At 39.8% G+C, this 10,288-nt stretch overlaps 1 non-coding gene across 1 annotated transcript; it reads left to right on the plus strand.

The window, feature by feature from the left end:
• Positions 1-9,852: 9,852 nt before the first annotated feature.
• LOC112700538 (small nucleolar RNA R71) lies at positions 9,853-9,959 on the plus strand. Its single transcript, XR_003153445.1, has one exon. It is a non-coding gene; the product is annotated as a small nucleolar RNA R71 (small nucleolar RNA).
• The last annotated feature ends 329 nt before the right edge of the window (positions 9,960-10,288 follow it).

A 10,288-nucleotide genomic window follows, 5' to 3' on the forward strand; every position in this document is an offset into this window, starting at 1 on the left:
TAAGTTACTGCAATTTACATTTCTTGCACTTTAAGTTTCAGTCATTTAATTTCTTGTTCTTTAAGATTCAGCACCTTTACTTTCAGTTCTCTTTAATTTCTGCAATTCATCCCTCTCCCTTTACATTTTCTGCTATTTACTTACTGTTGGATACAAAATCACTCAAGCAATACTTGATTCGCTTGACTAAATCAACCACTGAACTAAAATTGCTCAATCCTTCAATCCCTGTGGGATCGACCTCACTCATGTGAGTTTTATTACTTGATGCGACCCGGTACACTTGCCGGTGAGTTTTGTGTTGGATTGTTTTCCACACATCATGGGGTCCACAGATCTTGAGGTGTCAAGGATTTCTCATCCCTGCACCTTTTAGGCGTGTAAAATGCCCTCTATATGCAATCCTGGCATTTAACGCCAGACTAATGCTTGTTTTTGGCATTAAACGCCAGCCTGATGCTTGTTTATGGCGTTAAATGCCAGACAGATGCTTGTTTCTGGTGTTAATTGCCAGACAGATGCTTGTTTCTTGCGTTTAAACGTCAGACAGTTCTTCCTCCAGGGTGTGCTTTTTCTTCTGCTGTTTTTGATTCTGTTTTTAATTTTTGCAATTGTTTTATGACTCCACATGATCATAGACCTAATAAAACATAAAAAAACAATAGAAATATAGATAAATAAAAATTGGGTTGCCTCCCAATAAGCACTTTTTTAGTGTCAATAGCTTGACAATGAGCTCTTATGGAGCTTCACAGATGTTCAGAGCATTGTTGGGACCTCCCAACACCAAACTTAGAGTTTGAATGTGGGGGTTCAACACCAAACTTAGAGTTTGGTTGTGGCTTCCCAATACCAAACTTAGAGTTTGATTGTGGGGGCTTTGTTTGACTCCGTATTGAGAGAAGCTTATCGTGCCTCTTTTTCATGTTTACAGAAGAATAACCTTGAGCTTTAAACACAAGGTAGTCCCCATTCAATTGAAGGACTAATTTACCTCTGTCAACATTAATCACAGCTTTTGCTGTGGCTAGGAAGGGTCTTCCAAAAATGATGGATTCATTCTCATCCTTCCCAGTGTCTAAGATTATGAAATCAGCAGGGATGTAAAGGCCTTCAACCTTTACCAACACGTCCTCTACCAATCCATAAGCTTGTTTTATTGACTTGTCTGCCATCTCTAATGAGATTCTTGCAGTTTGTACCTCAAAGATCCCCAGTTTCTCCATTACAGAGAGTGGCATAAGATTTATACCTGACCCCAGGTCACATAGAGCCTTCTCAAAGGTCATGGGGTGCCTATGGTACAGGGTATTAAGAATTTACCAGGATCTTGTTTCTTTTGAGGTAAAGTTTGTTGAACCCATGTATTTAATTCACTAAAGAGCAAGGGAGGTTCATCTTCCCAAGTCTCATTACCAAACAACTTGGCATTTAGCTTCATGATGGCTCCTAGATATTGAGTAACTTGCTCTTCAGTTACATCTTCATCCTCTTCAGAGGAAGAATAGTTCTCAAAGCTCATGAATAGTAAAAGGAGGTTCAATGGAATCTCTATGGTCTCTAGGTGAGCCTCAGATTCCTTAGGTTCCTCAGTTTGGAACTCCTTTTTGTTCAGAGGACGTCCCAAGAGGTCTTCCTCACTGGGATTCACGTTTTCTCCTCCTTTGTGCATTCGTCCATTTTGATTATATCAATGGCCTTGCATTCTCTTTTTGGATTCTCGTCTGTATTGCTTGGGAGAGTACTAGGAGGAGTTTCAGTGATTTTCTTACTCACCTGACCCACTTGTGCCTCCAAGTTTCTAATGGAGGACCTTGTTTCATGCATGAAACTTAAAGTGGCCTTAGATAGATCAGAGACCGTGTTTGCAAAGCTAGAGGGGTTCTGCTCAGAATTCTCTGTCTGTTGTTGAGAAGATGATGGAAAAGGCTTGCTATTGCTAAACATGTTTCTTCCACCATTATTAAAGCCTTGTTGAGGCTCTTGTTGATCCTTCCATGAGAAATTTGGATGATTTCTCCATGAGGAATTATAGGTGTTTCCATAGGCTTCACCCATGTAATTCACCTCTGCCATTGCAGGGTTCTCAGGATCATAAGCTTCTTCTTTAGAAGATGCCTCTTTAGTACTATTGGATGCATTTTTCCATCCATTCAGACTCTGGGAAATCATGTTGACTTGCTGAGTCAATATTTTGTTCTGAGCTAATATGGCATTCATAGCATCAATTTCAAGAACTCCCCTCTTTTGAGGCGTCCCATTACCATAGGATTCCTCTCAGGGGTGTACATGAATTGGTTATTTGCAACCATGTCAATGAGTTCTTAAGCTTCTGCAGGCGTTTTCTTTAGGTGAATGGATCCACCTGCAGAATGGTCCAGTGACATCTTAGAGAACTCAGATAGACCATCATAGATTATATCCAAAATGGTTCACTCTAAAAGCATGTCAGAAGGACACTTTTTGGTCAACTGCTTGTATCTTTCCCAAGCTTCATAGAGGGATTAACCATCTTTTTGCTTGAAGGTCTGAACATCCACTCTAAGTTTGCTCAGCTTTTGAGGAGGAAAGAACTTGGCCAAGAAGGCCGTGACCAGCTTATCCCAAGAGTCTAGGCTATCTTTAGGTTGTGAATCCATCCATGTTCTAGCCCTATCTCTTACAGCAAAAGGGAAAAGTATGAGCCTGTAGACTTCAGGATCTACTCCTTTAGTCTTAACAGTATCACAGATCTACAAGAACTCAGTTAAAAACTGATAGGGATCTTCTGATGGAAGTCCATGAAACTTTCAGTTCTGTTGCATTAGAGCAACTAGTTGAGGTTTCAGCTCAAAATTGTTTGCTCCAATGGCAGGGATTGAGATGATTCTTCCATAAAAATTGGAAGTAGGTGTAGTATAATCACCAAGCATCCTCCTTGCGCCTCCACCATTGTTATTGGGTTCGGCCATGTCTCTTTCTTTTTTGAGATTCTCTGTAAGGTTTTCTCTGGATTGTTGTATTTTAGCTTCTCTTAGTTTCTTCTTCAAAGTCCTTTCAGGTTCAAGATCTGCTTCAACAAGAATGTCCTTGTCCTTGCTCCTGCTCATATGAAAAAGAAGAGAACAGAAAAGGAAGAGGAATCCTCTATGTCACAGTATAGAGATTCCTTTATGTGAGTAGAAGAAGAAAAGAATAGAAGAAGGAGGAGAAAAATTCGAACACAGAGGAGAAGAGAGGGTTCGAATTTTTAGATGAAGAGAAGAGTTAGTAAATGAATAAATAAATAGAAGGAGGTGAGAGAGAGGAGTTTTTGAAATACATTTTTTTAAAAAAAATGGTTAGTGATTTTCGAAAATTACGAGAAGAAATAAAATCAAAATTAAAATTTGAAACAATTAGTTAATTAAAAAGAATTTTGAAAAAGAGGGAGGTGATTTTCGAAAATTAGTGAGAGAAAAGTAGTTAGGTCAATTAGTTAGTTGAAAAAGATTTGAAAATCAATTTTTGAAAAGATAAGTGGTGCGCGTAAATTGTGATAATCAACAATGGCACGAATGGACTTGGAGCTCTCAAACGTGAATCACATTTTGTCACAACTTCGCACAACTAACCAGCAAGTCCACTGGGTCGTCCAAGTAATACCTTACGTGAGTAAGGATCGATCCCACGGAAATTGTTGGTATGAAGCAAGCTATGGTCATCTTGTAAATCTCAGTTAGGCGGATTCAAATGGTTATAAAGGTTTTTGAAAATAAAGATAGATAAAGCATGAAATAAAGATAGAAATACTTATGTAATTCATTGGTGGGAATTTCAGATAAGTGTATGGAGATGCTGTGTTCCTTCTGGATCGCTGCTTTCCTACTGCTTTCATCCAATTCTTCTTACTCTTTTCCATGGCAAGCTGTATGTAGGGCATCACCGTTGTCAATGGCTACTTCACATCCTCTCAGTGAAAATGGTCCAAATGCTCTTGTCACAGCACGGTTAATCATCTGTCGGTTCTCGATCATGTCGGAATAGAATCCATTGATTCTTTTGCGTCTGTCACTACGCCCAACAATCGCTAGTTTGAAGCTCGTCGCAGTCATTCAATCCCTAAATCCTACTCGAAATACCACAGACAATGTTTAGACTTTTCGGATTTTCAAGAATGGCCACCAATAATTCTAGCTTATACCATGAAGATTCTGATTAAGGAATCCAAGAGATACACGCTCGTTCTGAGGTAGAACGGAAGTGGTTATCAGTCATGCGTTCATAGGTGAGAATGATGATGAGTGTCACAGATCATCATATTCATCATGTTGAAGTGCAGCAAATATCTTAGAACAAGAATAAGCTAAATTGAATAGAAAATAGTAGTACTTGCATTAATACTTGAGGTACAGCAGAGCTCCACACCTTAATCTATGGTGTGGAGAAACTCCACCGTTGAAAATACATAAGTGATCAAGGTTCAGGCATGGCCGAATGGCCAGCCCCCAAAGTCTAAGAACTAAATGTCCCAAGATAGATACCAAAATGTCTAATACAATAGTAAAATGTCCTATTTATACTAGACTAGTTACTAGGGTTTACAGAAACAAGTCTAAATGCAAAAATCCACTTCCGGGCCCACTTTGGTGTGTGCTTGGAATGAGCTTGAGCTTTACACGTGCAGAGGCTTCTTTTGGATTTAAACGCCAAGTTGTAACATATTTTTGGCGTTTAACTCTGGTCTGTGACATGTTTTTGGCGTTTTACTCCAGAATACAGCATGAAACTGACGTTGAACGCCAGTTTGCATCATCTACGCTCGAACAAAGTATTGACCATTATATTGCTGGAAAGCCCTGGATGTCTACTTTCCAACGCAGTTGAGAGCGTGCCATGAAGTTTTGTAGCTCCAGAAAATCCATTTCGAGTGCAGGGAGGTCAGAATCCAACAGCATCAACAGTCCTTTGTCAGCCTCCTATCAGATTTTTGCTCAGGTCGCTCAATTTCAGCCAGAAAATACCTAAAATCATAAAAAAAATATACAAACTCATAGTAAAGTCCATAAATGTGAATTTTGCATAAAAACTAAAAAAAACATCCCTAAAAGTAGCTAGATCCTACTAAAAACTACCTAAAAACAATGCCAAAAAGCGTATAAATTATCTGCTCATCACAACACCAAACATAAATTGTTGCTTGTCCCCAAGCAACTGAAAATCAATTAGGATAAAAAGAGGAGAATATACTATAAATCTCAAAATATCAATGAATATTAGTTCTAACTAGATGAGCGGGACTTGTAGCTTTTTGCCTTTGAACAGTTTTGGCATCTCACTTTATCCTTTGAAGTTTAGAATGATTGGCATCTATAGAAACTCAGAATTCAGATAGTGTTATTAATTCTCCTAGTTAAGTATGTTGATTCTTGAACACAGCTACTTTTATGAGTCTTGGCCGTGGCCCTAAGCACTTTGTTTTCTAGTATTACCACCAGATACATAAATGCCACAGACACATGACTGGGTGAACCTTTTCAGATTGTGACTCAGCTTTGCTAAAGTCCCCAGTTAGAGGTATCCAGAGCTCTTAAGCACACTCTTTTACTTTGGATCACGACTTTAACCACTCATTCTCAAGCTTTTCACTTGGACCTGCATGCCACAAGCACATGGTTAGGGATAACTTGATTTAGCCGCTTAGGCCTGGATTTTATTTCCTTGGGCCCTCCTATCCATTGATGCTCAAAGCCTTGGATCCTTTTTACCCTTGCCTTTTGGTTTTAAGGGCTATTGGCTTTTTCTGCTTGCTTTTTCTTTTTCTTTTATATTTTGTCGCAAGCTTTGTTCTTCACTACTTTTTCTTGCTTCAAGAATCAATTTTATGATTTTTCAGATCATCAATAACATTTCTCTTGTTCATCATTCTTTCAAGAGCCAACAATTTTAACATTCATAAACAACAAGATAAAAAATATGCATTGTTCAAGCATTCATTCAGAAAACAAAAAGTATTGTCACCACATCAATATAATTAAACTAATTTCAAGGATGAATTTGAAACTCATGTACTTCTTATTCTTTTGTATTAAAAATATTTTTCATTTAAGAAAGGTGAAGGATTCATAGAATTATTCATAGCCTTAAGACATAGTTGCTAGACACTAATGATCATGTAATAAAGACACAAACATAGACAAACATAAAGTTTAAAAACCGAAAAATAGAGAGATAAGAACAAGAAAGTTAAGGAATGAGTTCACCTTAGTGATGGTGGCGCCTTCTCCTTCAAGAATCAATGGTGTTCTTGAGCTCCTCAATGTCTCTTCCTTGCCTTTGTTGCTCCTCCCTCATAGCTCTTTGATCTTCTCTAATCTCATTGAGAATGATGGAGTGCTCTTGGTGTTCCACCCTTAATTGGTTCATGTCTTGACTTAATCCTTCTAGAGAAGTGTTGAGTTATTCCCAATAGTTGTTTGGAAGAAAATGCATCCCTTGAGGCATCTCAGGGATTTCTTGATGATGAGCTTCCTCATGCGTCTCTTGAGATTCATGGATGTCCTCTCTTGTTTGCTCCATCCTCTTCTTAGTGATGGGCTTGTCCTCTTCAATGAGGATGTCTCCTCCTATGACAACTCCACCTGAGTAGCATAGATGGCAAATGAGATGAGGAAAAGCTAGCCTTGCCAAGGTGGAGGGCTTTTCGGCTACTTTGTAGAATTCTAGAGAGATGACTTCATGAACTTCTACTTCCTCTCCAATCATGATGCTATGGATCATGATGGCCCGATCCACAGTTACTTCGGATCGGTTGCTAGTAGGGATGATGGAGCGTTGGATGAACTTCAACCATCCTCTAGCCACAGGCTTAAGGTCCAGTCTTTTTAATTGAACCAGCTTGCTTTTTGAGTCTCTTTTCCATTGAGCTCTTTCCACACATATGTCCATGAGGACTTGGTCCAACCTTTGATCAAAGTTGACCCTTCTAGTGTAGGGGCGTGCATCTTCTTGCATCATAGGCAAGTTGAACGCCAATCTTACATTTTCCGGACTGAAATCTAAGCATTTCCCCCGAACCATTGTAAGATAATACTTTGGGTTCGGGTTCATACTTTGATCATGGTTCCTAGTGATCCATGCATTGGCATAGAACTCTTGAACTATTAGGATTCCGACTTGTTGAATGGGGTTGGTAAGAACTTCCCAACCTCTTCATTGGATCTCATGTCAGATCTCCGGATACTCATTATTCTTGAGCATGAAAGGGACCTCAGGGATCACCTTCTTCTTGGCCACAACTTCATAGAAGTGGTCTTGATGGGCTTTTGTGATGAATCTCTCCATCTCCCATGACTCAGAGGTGGAAGCTTTTTTCTTCCCTTTCTTCTTTCTAGAGGTTTCTCCGGGCTTAGGTGCCATCAATGGTTATGGAAAAACAAAAAAAGCTATGCTTTTACCACACCAAACTTAGAATGTTGCTCGTCCTCGAGCAAAAGAAGAAAGAATAGATGAAGAAGAAGAAGACATGGAGGAGATGGAGAGGAATGTGTATTCGGCCAAAGGGGAGAAGAAAGTGTTGTAGGTTCGGCAATTTAGGGTGGGTTTGGGTGGGAAAGAGATTTTGAATTTGAAGGTAGATGGGGATTATATGGGGTCCACAGATCCTGAAGTGTTCTTGTGGGGTCCACAGATCTTGAGGTGTTAAGGATGAATCATCCCTGCACCAATTAGGCATGTAAAACACTCTCTGCCTGCAATCCTGTCGTTTAACGCCAGACTGAAGTTTGTTTCTGGCGTTAAACACCCAAATGTAGCATGTATTTGGCGTTTAATGCCAGCCTGATGCTTGTTGCTGGCGTTAAACGCCAGCTTTTCTCAGGGTGCAATCCTAACATTTAAACGCCAGATTGCTGCTTGTTTCTGGTGTTCAATGCCAGATTCATGCTCTGTTCTGGTTGAACGCCAGCTAGATGCTCCTTACTGGCGTTTAAATGCCAGTAGGCTCTTCCTCTAGGGTGTGCTATTTTTTCTACTATTTTTAATTCTGTTTTTAATTTTTGCAATTATTTTGTGACTCCACATGATCATGAACCTAATAAAACATAAAAGAACAATAGAAAATATAGATAAATAAAAATTGGGTTGCCTCCCAATAAGTGCTTCTTTAATGTCAATAGCTTGACAGTGAGCTCTCATGGAGCTTCACAGATTATCAGAGCATTGTTAAGACCTCCAAACACCAAACTTAGAGTTTAAATGTGGGAGTTCAACACCAAACTTAGAGTTTGTTTGTGGCCTCCCAACACCAAACTTAGAGTTTGACAGTGGGGGCTTTGTTTAACTCTGTATTGAGAGAAGCTTTTCATGCTTCCTCTCCATGTTTACAGAAGGATAACTTTGAGCTTTAAACACAAGGTAGTCCCCATTCAATTGAAGGACTAGTTCACCTCTGTCAACATCAATCACAGCTCCTACTGTGGCTAGGAAGGGTCTTCCAAGGATGATGCATTCATCCTCTTCTTTCCTAGTGTCTAGGATTATGAAATCAGCAGGGATGTAAAGGCCTTTAACCTTCACTAACACGTCCTCTACCAATCCATAAGCTTGTTTTATTGACTTATCTGCCATCTCTAATGAGATTCTTGCAGCTTGTACCTCAAAGATCCCCAGCTTCTCCATTACAGAGAGTGGCATAAGATTTATACCTGACCCCAGGTCACACAGAGCCTTCTCAAAGGTCATGGTGCCTATGGTACAGGGTATTAAGAATTTACCAGGATCTTGTTTCTTTTGAGGTAGAGTTTGCTGAGCCCATGTATCTAGTTCACTAATGAGCAAGGGAGGTTTACCTTTTCAAGTCTCATTACCAAACAACTTGGCATTCAGCTTCATGATGGCTCCTAGATATTGAGCAACTTGCTCTTCAGTTACATCTTCATCCTCTTCAGAGGAAGAATAGTTCTCAGAGCTCATGAATGGTAAAAGGAGGTTCAATGGAATCTTTATGGTCTCTAGGTGAGCCAGAGATTCCTTAGGTTCCTCAGTTTGGAACTCCTTTTTGTTTAGAGGACATCCCAGGAGGTCTTCCTCATTGGGATTCACATCCTTCTCCTCCTTTGTGCATTTGGCTATATTGATTATATTAATGGCCTTGCACTCTCTTTTTGGATTCTCTTATTTATTACTTGGGAGAGTACTAGGAGGAGTTTCAATGATTTTCTTACTCAACTGGCCCACTTGTGCCTCCAAATTTCTAATGAAGGACCTTGTTTCACTCATGAAACTTAAAGTGGCCTTAGACAGATCAGAGACTATGTTTGCTAAGCTAGAGGGGCTCTGCTCAAAATTCTCAGTCTGTTGCTGAGAAGATGATGGAAAAGGCTTGCTATTGCTAAGCCTGTTTCTTCCACCATTATTAAAGCCTTGTTGAGACTTTTGTTGATCCTTCCATGAGAAATTTGGATGATTTCTTCATGAGGAATTATAGGTGTTTCCAGAAGGTTCACCCATGTAATTTACCTCTACCATTGCAGGGTTCTCAGGATCATAAGCTTCTTCTTCAAAAGATGCCTCTTTAGTACTGTTGGATGCATTTTGCCATCCATTCAGACTCTGAGAAATCACGTTGACTTGCTGAGTCAACATTTTATTCTAAGCCAATATGGCATTCAGAGCATCAATTTCAAGAACTCTCCTCTTCTGAGGCGTCCCATTACTCAAGGATTCCTCTCCGAGGTGTACATGAATTAGTTATTTGCAACCATGTCAATGAGTTCTTGAGCTTTTGCAGGCGTTTTCTTTAGGTTAATGGATCCACCTGCAGAATGGTCCAGTGACATCTTAGAGAACCCAGGTAGACCATAATAGAATATATCCAAAATGGTCCACTCTAAAAGCATGTCAGAAGGACACTTTTTGGTCATCTGCTTGTATCTTTCCCAAGCTTCATAGGGGCTTTCATCATCTTTTTGCTTGAAGGTCTGAACATCCACTCTAAAGTTGCTCAGCTTTTAAGGAGGAAAGAACTTGGCCAAGAAGGCCGTGACCAGCTTATCCCAAGAGTCCAGGCTATCTTTAGGTTGTGAGTCCAACCATGTTCTAGCTCTGTCTCTTACAGCAAGAGGGAAAAGCATGAGCCTGTAGACTTCAGGATCTACTCCATTAGTCTTAACAGTCTCACAGATCTGTAAGAACTCAGTTAAAAACTGGTAGGGATCTTCTGATGGAAGTCCATGAAACTTGCAGTTTTGTTGCATTAGAGCAACTAGTTGAGGTTTCAGCTCAAAATTGTTTGCTCCAATGGCAGGGATTGAGATGCTTCTTCCATCAA

The sequence above is a fragment of the Arachis hypogaea genome, chromosome 6 (assembly GCF_003086295.3).
Source record: "Arachis hypogaea cultivar Tifrunner chromosome 6, arahy.Tifrunner.gnm2.J5K5, whole genome shotgun sequence".
NCBI lineage: Eukaryota > Viridiplantae > Streptophyta > Magnoliopsida > Fabales > Fabaceae > Arachis > Arachis hypogaea.